The sequence below is a fragment of the Oryctolagus cuniculus genome, chromosome 5 (genome assembly GCF_051225735.1).
Source record: "Oryctolagus cuniculus isolate XC-2025 breed Fujian yellow rabbit chromosome 5, ASM5122573v1, whole genome shotgun sequence".
NCBI classification, from domain to species: domain Eukaryota; kingdom Metazoa; phylum Chordata; class Mammalia; order Lagomorpha; family Leporidae; genus Oryctolagus; species Oryctolagus cuniculus.
The window spans coordinates 5,602,011-5,619,536 of record NC_142871.1 but is presented as its reverse complement, the minus strand read 5'-3'; the positions used below and the strand labels follow the sequence as shown (position 1 = coordinate 5,619,536).

The window sequence follows — 17,526 nt, the reverse complement described above, 5'->3', positions numbered from 1 at the left end:
AGGCCACAGCAATGGACCCAGGCACAATGCCAGTCCCTGTCCAAACGCTATATTTTGCTTCTCAAGGCCTAGAGGGGCAAGCAACTCAGGTTAAGCTGTCCAGCTGCTTCCCAGGGGCCACAGTCACCAAGCCACCCAAGGTGGGCCACTCAGTCGCTACCCAGCCAAGGGTTTGTGGATGAGGTCATCCATCTGCCTTCTAGGTCTGTGGGAGGGTAGGCGGTGCCAGTTGGCTGATTCCTAGGCTCAGTGGGATGAGCTCTGCAGGTAAAGCTTCCCTTTCACTTCCTGGGCCTGAGAGTAGATCCGTGAGGCCACGCAGCTGTTTCCTGAATGCTCTGATTGACCAACCCATTCAGGGTGGGCCAGGGTGCTTCCCAGGGCACGGAAGGGTGTGCAGGGCAACCCAGCTTGTTCACAGGACCAGGTCAGCCTCACTGCTGGAGGAAGCTGCCCAGGTGCCTCACAGGACCCTGGGTGATGGGTCTCAGGATGACACCTCGCAGCAGGAACCCAAGGTGGAGCCCACAAGAGGGCTGGGCTCTTTCTCCAGGGCAGTGCACCAGCTGGGGTCCCTGGTGGCTCCCCCAAATTGACTCAAGACCTGTGAGTACTGCAGGCTTCTCTAACAGCCAATACCTCAGGCGTTCACGGAGTTAATGGGGCCTCCTGCTTACTCTTTCCTCTGTGTGCCACCCCTCTAGGTTGGGTGATCTCAACCGGAGAGATGAAATGATAGACGCTGTGAGTCTGGTTCCCTTCTTTGTAAGGCCATGGAGGTCTCCGTGCTCGTCAACAGCTTTGCACATCCTCACGTAACTCTGCCCCAACACTGCAGTCGAGCATCAGCTGTTTGTTCTTTCTTTTGTTCCGTTTTGTGGACAGAAACTTGCATGAGAGGCACTTGTAATCAGCCATCTTGCTGACGTCAACTCAAGAAATTATTTTTTTGCAAAAGGAATGGAAATGTTCATGTGAGAACAACTGGATATGTGGGGGAACAATCTATAAATTTTTGTTAAGGGAGAGCTGCACATGGAAGATGAATATTATATAGAACTTTAAAAGAGAGACTAGTGAGTTGTGTGTTAGTACCCTGGAAAAGTACACTCAACTAAGAAAGATTAAATATGTAAATCTGATCCTAGCCATATTGTGACAAAACTGGACAATGCTGAAGACAACAAGAGAATACACAGAACAGCCAGAGAGAGGGGCAGCCTTCCATAAAGAAAGAATTTTACTGACACTGAATTTTGAGCTATAAAATATATGAGAGAGTGTGCTAAGAAAAAAATAACAGTGCCGGCGCCATGGCTCACTAGGCTAATCCTCTGCTTTGCGGCGCCGGCACACCAGGTTCTAGTCCCGGTCAGGGCGCCGGATTCTGTCCCGGTTGCCCCTCTTCCAGGCCAGCCCTCTGCTGTGGCCAGGGAGTGCAGTGGAGGATGGCCCAAGTGCTTGGGCCCTGCACCCCATGGGAGACCAGGATAAATACCTGGCTCCTGCCATCGGATCAGCACAGTGCGCCGGCCGCAGCGTGCCGGCCGCGGCGGCCATTGGAGGGTGAACCAACGGCAAAGGAAGACCTTTCTCTCTGTCTCTCTCTCTCACTGTCCACTCTGCCTGTCAAAAAAAAAAAAAAAAAAAAAAGGAAAAAAATAACAGTGGCTATCTAGAATTATATACTGAATATATATATCATGTGCTATACATATATATGTGTGTATGTGTATTATATATAGCTAAAATACCATTCAGAAGGGAGGGCAAAGTGCCAGCATCTGGACACAGCAGGTTAAACCACCACTTGTGATGCCTGCATCCTGTATCAGAGTTCCAGTTCCAGTCCTGGGTGCTCCATTTCCAATCCAGTTCCTGCTAATAAGCCCGAGATGGCAGCAGATTACCCAAGTACTCGAACCCTTTCACCTAAGGACACCAGAATAAAGTTCCTGACTCCTGGCTTCAACCTGGCCAGTCCTGAGTTTTGTAGCCATTTGGGGAGTGAACCACCAAATAAAAAATATCTCTCTCTCTCCCTCTCTCTCTCTCTCTCCCTGACACTCTACCTTTCAAATAAGTATATATGTACATAAATGCCTTACCAAAAGAGTGAGGGTAAAATAAAGACAATTTCAGACATAAAAGATGGAGAGTTTTCCCACTCTACATAACCCTAAGTAAAAGTACTACCAAAGTAAATGCAACAGCAACAGGAATAACCTGAAAGCTAAAATTTAAATGCCAGAAATAATAGCAAGTCCAAAACTGATGAAATTTATTGAATTTTATTCATAATTTTATAATTTATAAATACATAATTATAACTTATAAAATATATTTTTATAATTTATTAAAGATATATATATCCAGAACTAAAACTAAAGTTAAGAATGACAGGATATTAGTTAAGTCATGCTCTTATATTTACTTAATATAAGCTGAAAATCTAGAAAACAAAAATTTACAGAACACTGACAAATCTATAAAGTAGTAGCTCTTGATTTTAATAAACTGATGAAATAGATTTAAAAATTGTTGAGGACACAGACTATTTTAAGCAATTTTAACAGGTGAATTTTGATAAATAGACTAGAACTCTACACCCAGAAAATACATTCTTTTCTATATACATAGAACATACATATATGTTCCAAAGGGACCATAAGGAAAATTACAATCTCAAAAATTTTACAAGAATCTATATTATTTAAATGATATTCTCTATTAATAACACAGCTTAAATGTTTTAAATGAATTCACAGTTCAGAAGATAAAGTTTCATATTGAAAAATAAATGTAAACCACTCAATATATGAGAATCAGAAAATAAAAAACAATTAAACTCAACAAAACCAGAGGAGAGGATCAAAAATTAATGAAATTGATGTTAAAGAAATAGTACAAAAAATTTGTAAAGCTCTACCGGTTCTTTGAAATGAGCAATAAAATAGCCAAGACTGAGTGCAGGAATAAAGGCTTAAATAAGCAGGGACTCAAAGGGGAGTAGGGCAGGCATTTTACCATAAACTATTGTTAATCAATTTAGTTAAAAGAAATTAAATTGATTTGAAAGAATTAGTTTGTTAGGAAAATATAAATTACCAAATTTATTCGAGGAAAATAAAAATGCGGAATAAATCAATAAATATTAAAGAAACAGAATAAGCAAACAAAATCTGTCTCCCTCTAAAATGAGTCAACATCACTAAGTCATTTTACAGTCAATATTTTCCAAATCTTCAAATGATATTACTCCTTCCCCTCATACAAACTGTTCGAGAGACCTGAGAAAGGGAACCAAAGAACAAGGTAGCTGTTGATGGTGAAACTGGAAGAAGATAGTGCCATGAAGAGCATCAGGCCAGGCTCATGTGCAAGCGTAGATGCAAAAACCCTAAATAACCTTGTTGTCCTGCAGACAGTGCAACGCTACATCAGGGTTAACAGGGCTGGCCTTACGACAGATGGTAAAACTTAGATTCATAGCCCTGATGCAGTGTTCTGAGAAGGCCATGCTGCACCCCATAGAGTCTGTCCCATGAAAATAAAACCTCAGTTTCTTGTTGAGGGAAAACATCAAACAAGCACCAACAGAGGAAAGTCTACAACATACCTGACCAGTATCCCCCAGACTGTTCAGATCATGAGATGAGACGCAGAAGCTGCCCGACAGCCGGGGAGCGGATGCCGAGTGGTTCGATGGTGGGGTCCTGAAACAGAAAGATGTTCCAGGGAAAGCCGGTGATGTTCAGATGCGTAGAGCGTAGTTTGGCTTCTGAGTTTTGACAGATGCAAGATGACTATGTAAGACGTTAGCATTAGAGGGAACCAGGTGAGGGATACAGAAAACTCGCTGTCCTGTCTTCGCGACTTTCCAGTCAATCTATGAGTAAAGGAAGAACAGGCCCCAGACTCGGGCTTCGCAAGGAGGAAATCTCTAAGCTGTATCCTAAGAGGCAAACATGAATTAATCCAAAGGCACTGTAGGCTAAGACAGAGAGGAAGAAGAGAGCTGGTTCAACCATGGCTGGGTGTGGGGTGGCTACAGCCAGGGCAGGGAGGGAGGCGGTTCCCAGGGTGGGAGGGAGAGGGGCCAGATGAGGCCGGGGAGGCAGCCAAGGGCTCAGGCAGGCAGAGAACTCACAGCCCCCACGACTCTTCTTGGAGCATCAGTGGGGCACTGAAGGGGCTTTTGCCTTGAAAGTAGGTCATTCCTATTGAGTTGTAAGGAAAGAATCAGAGAGCTGGATCTGAGGCGCAGGTGGGTTAGGAGTGCCCTGCTGCAGGAGGTGATGGGGGCTGGGGGAATCCAATAAGAGGCATCCGCAGCCTGGGAGAGCTGTGTCCCTGAGAGGTGAGGGAGAGGGAAGGATCCACCTGCGGCGGTGCTGCCAGGCCGGGCTCTCAGGAGAGTGGGGCATGCGGAGCAAAGAGATCCTGAGGGGAGGCGGGAAGGCACAGCCAAGCGGTCAGCATGGACGTTGGCCGAGTTAGAGGTAGCTGATGTTTCTGAGTGGATATGGTTAGAAGCTGCATAGTGTTTTTAGGAAAAATAGTAGTTAAATCTTTTGATTGACGGTGTACTCCATCAGTTAAAAAACAATTGTGCGCAAGAAACCAACACACACAGATATTCTATATATAGGTATATGTATTATTGTAATATATAATACTGACATAGAATATGTTATTATACTAATATTTGTGTATAATAAAAATTGTAAATGATGATATCAAAAGCAAATATGGATACAAGTCTTTTTCTCCCTGTACCCTGTATATTTAGTGAGTTCAAAGCAGTAATACCTGGTTCAGGTGTAAGGCTGAGGCAGAGAGGAGTGGGGCTCCAAAGGATGACTCTCTTTCCCAACAGGGCTAGAGCAGGTGCACAGATGGGGACCCCCCTCCCCACCCTCAACCTATTTTTCTCTTTCCCTCCCCATCCACTGGAGTTGAAAAATGACTGATGCTCGCACTTCAGCTCTGGCTTTGCTGCTGTTGCCATGACGGCTCAATGGCTTCTGGCTAAGAATCTCTGCTCCTACTCCACCTGCCATGACAATTTGGAGGAAGAACCTAAATCCGTTCGATTCTGGTCTCAACCTCTTTCTGGCTAATTCTTAGATCTCAGACAAATCACCTCACCCACTCCAAGCCTTGACTTTCCCATATAAACAAAAACTTATACATTTTTCACAGTCTAATGAAGATTAAATGAGACAATGTGTATAAGTGAGTAGTGAGCTAAAATTAGTATTTTCCCATAATGCCAGGCGCTGCACCAGCTCATATTGTTGCTTTTGTATAACAAACCTTAGCCATGCAGTCTACATTTTCTGTCTACATCTTCCATCAAGTGTAATTACAATGTGTCACACTTCCCCTAAGCCCAGGAGCAGCACTGACTCTTTGCAAAAATTAAGTAAGCTTTTCCCATCCTATCTAGGGCCCTGGTTTGCAACCTGAAATGATTTTCTTTCCCAGGGGACATGTCTGGTTGCTCCCCAAGAGGGTCGGGGCATAGTACCAACGCAAAGAGTGCTGTGGTTTGCACCCGACTTTGCGTTGCCAAGCCATCCTCCCAAGGTTACTTTGTGGGGTAGAATCTGATTGTGTGTATGTGAGAGGGGAAAGAAACTGACGGGGATGAAGAGGACGGCGTTTCACTCGCTGGTCTTTGCGGTTGAGCTGAAGTTGTTTCTGTTGAAGGAGGCCTGAAGCTGAAGGAGGCCTGCCCCTGGATGCTGTGTAGGGCAGACACTGACCTCTCCTGGATCTGGGGGTCAGGGCAGGGGGCAAGGAGAAGGAGAGCTACTCGGTCAGGAGAGAGGGCAGCTTGTTTGATCTTCACTCAGGAATGGTATCTTGTTCATTTGTGTTAAATCTCCAGTGAAAACCTTGACTTGTTGAATTTCAATTTCTTATAAACAGCAGTAACATTTCCTTATAAACAACACCGTTTTACTGCTTTCCCTCCCCTCTGTTCCATTCTTCTGACTCTTTAAACCCACATTTACTCATCGACATTTCTGTAAAGTCCCAAAACCATTGTGTACCTTCTGTGAAATCCAAAAAGCCTTGTGTGTTATCCTGAAGTCCCTCTTCCTGTCATCCTTTCTTTTACAAATCTGTATGTGTAGCACCCATTAATGACCAGGAGATGTCATCCGTAGCCTTGTCTCCATTTTCAGAATTGCAAGACTTAGCCTCTACCACCATTTCCTGACCACAGCAAATAATCAGTTACCAAAGGCAACTGGAATACTTTCATCCCTCACCCTTGGTCACTTACCCTGATGACTTCTGTTGATTTCCAAAACCAGAAATCAATCTGATCATCCAAACTGGGAATTATTCAGTCTAATGGCTTGGAAATTAGTAAGACAAAGTACCATCTGTCTCAAAGTTATCTTCTTGTAGATGTTTATCAAGCTAAGAAACTTGCCATATGTGGAGCATATTGTCTGAAGGGAAAGAAACTACTTTTTTCTGGAAAATCCTGACATTTTATAATATGTTTTTGTTCCAAGTTGCTGGATGGCCTTCTCTTCCTGTCACAGGTAAATTCACCGACTGCACCGCACTCATCTCTCTCGTATTAGCCCTTCCAAACTGTACTTCTGAATGGTTTGTGTTTACACGGGGTGTTCAACCTCATTCCACAAAGGATCTGACAACATCTTTTAGGTCCAGTCTGTTGTTGTATTTCGCCTTACAAACTGGCACGTTTTTAAAATGCCTTTTCAGAAATTATAGACTTGAGTTTTTCTCACAGTGGCTTTTGTCCAAACATCTTTAATTGTTTTGCAGATAATATCCCATTCATTTGCACAATATTCCTCCGAACATGGAGACAATATTACGCCACCTTGCACATGGTCAAGCCACAGCATATGGGACTTGATTAACTCCCTTTTTGCCGTGCTTCTTAATCACTCATCCCTTTCACTTGCTGTCAGCCCAAGGAATGTGATCCATTCTCTTCTGTACACCCTTTGCAGTTACTGAATAGCCCTGATGAAGCTTATCACTCTCAATGCCCAGGAAAGTGACTTGAGAACGTCTTGTCTTCCTTCACTAGCCTGTAGGTTTCACATGCTTGTCTGCTTGATCTATGACTGCACACCGAACTGAGCACAGTATAATCAACCCAATTCAATGTACAGGATCACAAGAGTGTGCAACCCAGGTGAAAGGAAGGAGTGCAAACATTATAAACAGATGCGTAGAGGCCGGCTCCGTAGAGTAGCAGGTAAAGCCTGCAGTACCGGCATCCCATATGGGCGCTGGTTCGAGTCCCGACTGCTCCACTTCCAATCCAGTCTCTCTGCTATGGCCTGGGAAAGCAGTAGAAGATGACTCAAGTGCTTGGGCCCCTGCATCCACCTGGGAAACCTGAAAGAAGCTCCTGGCTTCTGGCTCCTGACTTTGGATCAGCACAGCTCTGGCCATTGTAAGCATTTGAAAGGGAGTGAACCAGCGAATGGAAGATTTTCTCTCTCTCTCTCTCTGCCTCTACCTCCCTAAGTCTGCCTTTCAAATAAATAAATAAATCTTTAAAAATAAATAAATAAATGGATGCATTGTTCAGCATACCACAAAGACACAGTTACATATTTATATCTTGAATATTGAAAAATGAAAATGTAGCATTTTATAGGATGATAAGTAAATTTGTTCTTCACTACACTTTTGTTATTTATCTAATCCTCATGGCAATCGTGTTATTAGAGTAAACTAAGGGACAGGTCGGGTTGCTATCCCAACACCTGCAGCACAGTCAGGAATGCAGCACTCCCACCCAGGCACAGCACCACTGGGCACTCCTGCCTCCTATTCCCTCTAGAACATGTTCTCCAGGCTCCCACTCACCAGTCTTGCTCATGTCCACTTTCCTTGTCTCAGACCTCTAAATCTGCATTCTTACATCTCTCCTCCTAAATCACCACCAGTTGTCAGTTGTCCTGCGGAAGAAATTAGAAAGCATGGAGCCCGTCAGTGAAGGACTTTCACAGCAGAACTGGAGTTCTGACGTCCTGCACTTGCCTCTACACTGTGGTCTGTTCACAGCCCTGGATGTGCATCCCCGTCACAGCCTCGGAGAAGCCAGTGCCCCGTCTGCAGTGCCTGCTCTCTACCAGAAAAGCCGGCTGTGCCCGGCAAGGCCCGGCCAAAAATCCCACCAGCACTCTATTCTTAACAGTCAGAATAGAAACAGGCTTGCGCCTTCATTTAAGTTGCGTTTTCTGCACTTGGTAAGCATTTTACACATTTATTCTATCCCCACGATGCCTGAAACAGTGTCTTCTACATGGTAGAAACTTGGTTAACATTCATTGTTTGGTTGATCCCATTGGAAATTGGAAATTTAGCAGAAAAACTTCCCCTTGGAGGAGAAAAGATGTGTAATAGTCCACGTGCCGTGTTAGAAACTTGCACCCAGTCACAGGCGCCGTAGTAGGAGCGGCTTTAACCTGACCGGATTTTTCTCAGTGCTGCAGCTGGACAGGTTTGAGTGTCTCCAACGATCAGAAGAGGCAGCGTGTGGGGGCGGTTTTCAAGGCAGTCATCTTGGTGCCCTTCCGCTGAGTGCAGAACTGCCTGGCATATTTTATGTGTACAATTAATACTTTCAAATTTTTCTTCCATTGTATAACTCATTTAAATTCAATATACAAGTATGAAGGAATGGATCCAATGCAAATTTTCAAGACAAAGGTTGTCCTGGAGCTTGGTTGAATGTGTGGGAGCCAAATCAGTCCCTCACGGGCTGGTTAGTGCCTCACATAGAAGACATCTCTGTTCCGTCTGGAGGCTTGTCTCCAAGCCCACTGCTTTTCTCTCTGAAGCACACTGCTTTTGACAAGAACTCAACAAGAATTTACAAATTTACAAACCCCAAATCCACACATTCCTCTTAAGGTTCAAGTGGTGGCATGCCCAATATTTACCTACATACGGTACGACACTCAGAATATGGAAAGTAGATTCTAGCAACACAGCTTTGCTTTGCTTAGAGCAATCTCCTCTCCAACTCTTTTCCATCTGGCTTCCACTTTGCACGTTATTTGTGTTTGGAACAGAACGTACAAGACCACATAACACATAGAACTCAAGGTTGACACTGAAACTGTTTTATATCCTCACGGATGTGGTTTGTCTGTGCATTGTCATTGGATATTACAGTGTCACGGGTGACATATTTGGCACCAAACCAGAATTGGCATCGGCAGAACCGCCTGCAGATGTGTCCACTACATTCTTACAGAAGTCGATGAATGAAAAGTCTGTGGCACATCGACTCCCCTGCTGTCATACTGGAGACTGCCCAGCACCACTGGAGGAAGTTGTGCAACTGCTGATGGGCTTCGTTGGGAAGGAATGGTTTCGACCTCCGCTGGGCCCTGGCGGCTTCCTTCCCCTTCCCCTGCTCCTTCCCCAGTGTGCCTGTTCAGCTCAGCAGTGTCCCTCCCGGCACCCCAAGCCCCCAGGCGGGCCTCTGTCTTCCTGCCCTGCCTTCCCTCCCTCCCGCACAGAGGCAGCAGAGGGGTGCTTCTTCCCGAGGCAGCACCTCCGAGTGGGAGAGCAGCCCTCTCCCCAGCCCGTTCTCCCTGGAGGGCCCCACCCGGGCGCCCCATCGATTCCCCTCCTGCACTCCGTGTTCATGTCTCAATTTGCAAATTTTAAAAAGGAGAAAGCTAAAGCCCTCCTCTGCCTTCGGCCTCAACTTCCTTCCCTGCTGACCTTGTAGAAAACAAGCGTCCTCCCTTCCGCTCAGCTCTTCAGCCCACCACAAGCAGAACGCTTCGCTGGAACTTCCCTCGTAAGGCAAGCAGTGGCCTCCTGGTTCCCTGGATTCTCTCCTTGCCCGGCTCCTCGACACCCACAGGCTCCTTCTCTCCCCTGCACCTCGTCATCCCCTTGCTCAGCCTCCGCCCCTGCGTGTTCCCTGGGCTAGCTACATCCAGATCTGCAGCTCCAGCCAAACTCCTGCGGCGGTCCCCGAGCTGCCTGGCCCCTCTGCAGACCTGCGGGAGGCACTGGCCCCAGCACGTCCGGACTCACAGAGTGCTGGCCTTCATGCCGAGTGCTTCCCCACGCGGTCCTAACGGGTCCCCTGGCTCACAGAAAACGCGCCCTCATTTCTCTAGAACGTCCAGGGGTGTCTGGGACTCCTCCCTCCCCAGGACTCCCCACTCTCAGAGGATAACAAGCTGCAAATTGCAGCTTTTTCCTTGTTTCCTCGCCTTCCCTGAGGACTTTTCTAGGCACGCCCTGCCGGTTCAGCCCTTCTGTGGCTGGCCTCCTCCTCCCTGGCACTGACAGTGTCCCCAGACACATCCATCATCCCGCGCTTCTTGCAGGCAATGGAAGCCCACCGCCTCTGTGACACTGGACATGCCACTCTGTCTGTTCCTCAGTTTCGTCATCTGTAACAAGTGGGCCGTCACAGAGCCCTCTGCATAGCGTTACGAGCATTCAGGAAGCTGACATACGTTCTGACCTGAGGAGGCTGCTTGGCCCAGGACGCAGCCGGTCCATGAGCCTTGGCGTCGTCATCACCACTCGCGAACACCTAGAACACCAGTGCCAACTCCAGCTGGCCCCATCTAGTCTGCAGGCCAGTTCCTGTGCCCTTTGCCCTCTCAGGCCCCGCTTGTGCCCACACCTGACCACTGCAGACCTCCATTCCCTGGTCATCCATGCCAGGAGAGCCCGCCCTCCCGTCTCCACCAGCTGGACTGCAAGGTCAATTCAGTATCACCTTCTTCAGGAATCTTCTCAGGCTCTAGTCAGCCTCCTTCCCCTTCCCCAAAAGTAGAACCGGCAGAAGTGGCCGTTCCTTCTGATTTCCAGCCAGCACTCAGGCCATGGTTTCCGCCAGCCCTTGCAGGAGCCCATTGTCCTTCTTCCTGTTTGATGGTGACCGCCTTGACCGTTGGAATCTGCAACCGTCTGTCTTGAAATTCCCTAGTCCAGTGAATGGCAAATAAATCCTGGGTGAACTAGAAGTTCAAATTTTAAATTTAGTGGAACTCATGGGCCAGGAAGATGGTTTTTCTGTGCCGAGTTTGGTTTGTCACTATTGGTTTCAGGGGTTTCTTCCTTGAAATTTTCAAAACCAGTTTCAGACCTTCTCCAAAAACAATCATTTTAAAAGCAAATCTGTCACTTAAAATTTAAATACATCAAATTGCTTTAATTTCTATGACGGATCTTAGGTTTATAGTATATGGAGTTTTAGAATTGCTACATCTCAAAAAATGCATGAAACTAAAAAATGCTGAATTTGCTTTAACATGGCTACAATTTGATAAATATTTTGGACGTTTATTTGCAAAGGAGTATAAAGAACCTTTATTTTAAAGACTTGTTTAGTGGAGCTGAAATATCGCCATTGTACTCCACTAGAATGAAACATTTGTTGTACTGGATTTTTGTGTGTGTCTTTTTTTTTTTTTTAAATTCTTTGCTCTTTAGACTGTTGTTTAAAATCTTATGTTTTTTAATGTGTTACCAAGGAGAAAATGTGATGGCAGATTCCATAGTGTAGAATGGTATGCCTCCCTCCCCTCCCCAGCAGCACACTCATAATGATGTCTGCATGCATTCTCACCCACATCAACAGACTTTTGTTCCAGACCTGAAAAAGACAGCCTCCCACTAAACAAATAAGCTCTCCAAAGGATGTGTTTTCTTTGGTGTTCCTGCAAATTAGCACAATCCTATGCTGTGCTGTGTGGGATTTCAGAGAAGCATTTCGTTATTTGTCCTCAACAGAAAAATGTGCAAAAGCTTGGTTTGCTTATTTCTCATGCAGTTCGTTCACTTTTATTTCAATCAGTATCACCGTTTATGGATTCAGTCACATGAATGACTATGCTCTTCAAGTCGAGTTGAATCTGTCCTCTGAAACTTATCCTTTGGTCCAAGGAAACTGATGTATGCAGCCTTAACTTTTTAAAATTGAACCTGAATATTATCAAAGCCGTGTTTGAGAGTGAGGTTTGAAATGAAATCAGGTGTGTTACATGGCAATGTACTTCCTAATACCACTTGGAAAGCCTTATTTATAACTTGGGCCCTGAGAATCTACCCTGAATATGTCTTTGAAACATGCTGTTTTTCTTTTCTTCTTGATTTCAGTTTACTTGGTCTAATGATAGCGAGTGAACATAAATGCCAAATTGGATGGCACTTTCCAGCTGTGAACAGAACTTTATACTTTAAGTACCAATTTGTGATGAAAGACTGCGTCTAGCTCAATTCTCATCAGCATTAGAGGTTTTAGCAATTGCCAATTATTTTTCCAAATTACCTATTTTAATTAAGTAAAATATTGTGAATTTAAGATTATGAAGTGTTCAAGCATTATTTTATCTTTAACTAATTAGTGAGGGAAATGGAAATAATATTTGGGGACATTAAGTGGCTATTTATGGAGCAACATGCTTCTGTGGTTTCAGCGCTGGCATTTAAGGGGAACACGCACTTTTCTTCTCCTATTACATGTGGAGCGTTTGCTGGAGCATATCCCGGGCCAGTGCTTTGTTCTCACAACGTAAATCTGTGCATTAATTGAGCCGAGACGTTCAGGGCACTGAGGATCCCTCAGTGCCCCTTCCAGGCCACACTCTCTGGACCAGACCTCAGCCTGCAGCTCAGGCGGGACACTGATTCCCACCCACAGAGACGACTGCTACCTGTGGTTCAGTTTTGCGATTTCTGCCCTAAGCTCCAGACAAGAGATGCGTACAGACCAAGGAAAACTGGCCCGGCAGCTTACTGCAAGTTGGAAGACACTGAAAGCCATTATTAACTGACATGGGCAACGTGATTTTGAAAAATCTTCCTTTTATATTTCAGCGCAGACTCTGGGAATCCCTCGACCGTTGCTTCAAGGCAGAGATCACAAACCCTTTTCAGAGCCGTGAATCCCCAGCATTCCTCCTGCCGCGCACGGCCCATTAACAGTGGAAGCTCCAGAGGGGACAGGGTGAGCCAGGAGTTCTGCTTGGCTGCTTCAGGGAGAGCCAGTGTTTTGCAGTCTAGCGAACTAATTGCGCACTCCTGATGAGATCATTAGAGGACAATAAAGGAAAATGGAAACAGTTTGCAATATGTGTAGGCAAATTTCCATATAGGATCATTTTTGTTTTGCTTAAATGCTGGGTACAGACTTTCTGTCATGAGCTGGGTTCGTTCTGATTTTTAATGTGCAGCTTGCAGCTTAACCTTCAAGCACACAGTGAGTCAGGCTGGTTTGTGCCTGTGCGCACACAGGCGATAGTGACAGTGTGCTGCTCACACAGGAGAGAGGGTGCTGGGACTCCTGCCCCATGTGTTTCCTTCATCCACCTAATTCTGGAAAATCACGCGAGAGAGTTCTATTTTACCTGCATTTTTGTATTAAGTTGCTGCTTTCAGAATTGTTTCAATTTACTCAGCAGGCAATTTTAGGTAATATATTTTAAAATACAAAAATAATGAATTTTGTCATGGTTTCCAGTGTAGTCATATGAATTCTAGGAGTTTCTAGGAGGGGAGCTTTGTGCATCAGTTTGGATCCCGTATCACTTTGGCAATCTGAAGCACCCAAAATGAATCAGACAACCTGGATGGATGACTCCAATTAAATACAAGGGAAGTCAATAAAGATAAATGCAAGCTACCGTGTTGAACAGTAATAATCCTATAAATACACAATAAGAAAGAAAACCAATCACATCTGGTATGGGGGAAAGATGAGGAGTTCTGATAAGTGAAAACTGAGTGCAATTGGGAAAACAGCCAACTGCTTTCTAACCTATCAGTACAATTGCTATCGAGCATAAGGTGCCTGGAGTAATTCTGCCTCAAAACAGCAAGCCCTCAGCTACAGCACAAGGCTCCAAACACTGAACACAACTTAGGGGAAAAGAACTGATTTCTAACGATGGTCAACCCCAAAAGGCCTTGGGTGGCAGAACAGCGGAGACTGTTGGCACCGCATGAATCCATTTTTCATTACTCTGATGAAATCCCTAGGCAGCCTGCTGTATAGAGAGCAAATTATTTTGATCACGGATCCAGAGGCATAAGGTGTATGGCCCTCTTGCTGGAAGGGTCCCAAAGGAACACAGGCATCATGTGGCAAGAGACAGGAGGTGCACAAGTGCCCCTCTGCTAGGAGGCCCCCAGGAGTTGAGCATGAGGGCTGCACCCTGATGATGTCATCTGACCCCAAAATACCCCACATCCAAGCACCACAGCCAAATGGTTTCCATCAACATAAAACTTTAGGGACTAAGCTCCTTCCTAAGGTCAGGGAGAAAGCCATATCAAACTACAGCGGCAGTACCCAATGGCAAAACTTCTCTGAGAGCAGGCAGGCAGTTCAAGGACTCTGTGGAAGGAGCATTTTAACGTCTCGCCTGCCCAGCAGTGGCGACCCAGCTTGGCTCTGGGAGCACCCCTGGAGTCAGGAAGACCTGAAAGGGGTGCCCTTGACCCCCTGCCGTGGCCCAGCCTCCTCCGTGGGAGCCGTGCTGAGTGCTGCTAAAGCCGAAGCAGCCCTGGATGTCTCAGCCAAACAGGCCTAGGTTCAGCATGGAAGGCACCCAGCGTGGCCACAGCAGTCCTCCTGGAGGGGCCGTGGTCAGGCCCTCACTGGTGCCTTGCCACGGACAGCATGGAAAAGGTCAGCGTCTGATATTTAGGTTCAGCTTCAGAAAGACCATGTGGTGGCCCAGGGACATGATCTGATAGGTCCTCCTTGACTTCCTGCCTGTAATGCTAAGTGGGGAATCCTTTCACCTCCAGGATTGAGGCAGGCAAAGGATCGTAAAACCCAGGAGGGAAAGGAAGAACTGGGTAAGCACACTGATTAGCCAGAAATCACTGTTCTCAGGCCTGCATGTTGCCTGGGCTCACACGCTACCCAGGCTTGCCAGCTGTCACAGATGAGATACAGGATGCCCAGCCACTTTGAATTTCAGATGAACTACACATAATTTTTGTCAATATGTGTCATGCAATTCTTAAGGTGTGCTTATACTAAAAATTATTTTGCTATTTATGTGAAATGTAGAGTCCACTGGACATGCTGTGTTTTATCTGACAACCACGGCATCAACCATGTGCCTGGCACATACATGGCCCATGTCCCACGGTCACCTGCAGGAGTCCTAGCCGACATCTGAAGCTACCACATGACAAAGCAAGCCCAAAGCCCCTGTCTCTGAAACACGGGAGTTTAAGGTACTGGGTACAGTCACTACCCCGGAGGAAACTGACACAGATGTTACTGTTTTCTTGAGTTTTTTTTTTTTTTAAGTTTTATTTTATTTATTTGAAAGGCAGAGTGAGGGGCGAGGGGGAGATGCAATCTTGCCATCTGTTAGTTCACTCCCCAAATGGCCACAACAGCCAGGGCTGGGCCAGGCTGAAGCCAGGACCCTGGAACTCCATCCAGGCCTCCCACATGGGTGCAGGGGCCCAAGCACCTGGGTTTTCTTCTCCTGCTCTCCCAGGTGCATTAGCAGGGAGTTGGATCAGAAGTAGAGCAGCAGGGACTCAAACCGGCACCCTGATATGAAATGCAGTCTCCCAGGTGGTGGCTTACCCACAGTGCCACAATGCAAGCTCCTAACACAAATTTTAAATACACATACACACACACACAATATGGAAAACACAACACACAATGTGGAATACACAACACACATACACAGTTCTCAAAGAGTACATGGAAAATGGATGTCATGAAAAAAAAAAACCAGCATGGATTTCAAAAATATTGGCCAAAAAGTCACCTTCTTACTCCCTTTTACAACATTTCTGCAGTCCCCTCACGTACACACCTCGCCACCCAGAAGTCACTTTCCTTGGCCTGTGGCACCCACACACCCAGGCACAGGGCTGCTTCCCAGCCGGCTCCCTGCTCCTCTCTCCCACACTGAACTCCATCACCTGGCACAAAGCCACGCCTGCATCCCTAACACTATGTACCCGCTTACAAACCCCAGTGAGGGTGCACACTGGCATAAAAGACCCTTCCTGATCCCCCTGCTCAGTGTGTCCCTGGACAATGCCCTGGGCTGGGCTGTAGCCGCCAGCCAGTGGGGACCAGCCTGTGGGATCCAGAAGCTCCAGGCACTGCGTTCAGGAGAACGAGTACAATCTGGGCGTGGGAAGACGGGGAAGTTGGCCTGGGCCCAGAACGTGCCTTGTGTGTTCTAAGAACTGTGAGAGGCCCACATGGAAGCAGACGCCCAGACTCAAGGGGGCGTCGGTGTCTTTGTGTCCCGGGTGCTTTCTGAGCCTCAGATCATACCATGGGGAGACTCACCTGGTGGCGCTGTGGGCATCAGCAACTCAGAAGTTACTTAAACATGTCTCCGACCTGTGCCTCTAAGTGTCACCGTAAATGCACTATGGCAGATCCTATGTGAATCTGTGCGCGCTGTCTCGGCCCCGGGACGAGGCCGCCTGCAGTGTGGACTCCGCCTTTCACTGTCTTGTCCCTCTCCCGGAGGGTTCGGTTCTCTGTGCACATGGGCTGCTGAGCAGGTCTTAGCTTCTAGCCTTCCCTGGGGCTGCCCCCGACACAGAGATGCCCCTTCTACCCATCCTCTGGGGCTCAGGTTTAACAGTGTTGCTTGCTTCCAGAAGTCTTCCTCGAGCCCCTGATGTGGGCCCGGTGCCCACTGTCAGACAGTCGTGTGGACACCACTTTACCCTGCATGCAGCATGCCTGGGGAATATCCTTGCATCTCCCTCTGAGCTGCCATGGGTCCTCTCTTTGGAGAGAGGCGCCTGTGAACTCCTCTGGTCTCCTCACCACCTCTAGGCTCTCGAGGCCACAGGCCCACACACTGAGGTATCCATCATGCCAAAAGTCCCAGGGCACTCCCAGCTCAGAGTGTCAAAAGCAAAATCTCTCCTCTTCCCCCACACCTGCTGCTCCCCCTGCCTGGCCTCCGCATCCACGCTGGGACCTGAGGCACCTGGAGCCACTTCAAACTTCTCTCTCTTCCCAGGCCAGGTGGGCACAAAATGCTCTCAGAGTTGCCTCCCCTCCACCTTGTGTGCCGTGGCTCTTGTCCTTCTATGGCCACTGCCCAGCTCCCACTGGGGCGCTGTCCCCTTGGGCTGCACACCCTCCTCAGTCCCGCTCCAGGCCCTTGTGTTCATTTTCCACCGTCAGTGGCCTAACACAGCCCACGTTCACGATGGTGCAGCTCAGAGTTCAGTCTGCCGGGTGCAGTCCAGGTGTCTGCAGAGAACCTCCCTGCCCGCGCTGTCCCAGCCTCCATCCCTCGGCTCACAGGCCCCACGTCTAGCCAACACCTCTGCCTCTTGCCAGCCTTTCCTACTGTGTTGCCTCTGACCTTGTTTGGCCTTGCTCCCGTACTGAGGACGCCATGATGATGTCAGATCCATGCAGAGAACAGCAGCATCTTCCCATCCCAAGTCACCAGGGCTCGTGTGTCTGCACAGTCCCTTTGCCATGGCTGGGGCACGCCGAAGGTTCCAGGG

The 17,526-nt window shown here is 47.2% G+C and overlaps 1 protein-coding gene and 1 long non-coding RNA gene across 5 annotated transcripts in view; one reads left to right on the top strand and one right to left on the bottom strand.

The window, feature by feature from the left end:
* The window catches only part of PACRG (parkin coregulated), a 577,440-nt gene that overhangs the window by 409,578 nt on the left and 150,336 nt on the right, over window positions 1–17,526 (top strand). The window lies entirely within an intron of this gene.
* On the bottom strand, window positions 2,273–13,421 carry LOC149126391 (uncharacterized). Its single transcript, XR_016233572.1, has 4 exons — window positions 9,751–13,421; window positions 7,879–7,970; window positions 3,620–3,716; window positions 2,273–3,290 (listed from the first exon to the last, which is right to left on the bottom strand). It is a non-coding gene; the product is annotated as an uncharacterized LOC149126391 (long non-coding RNA).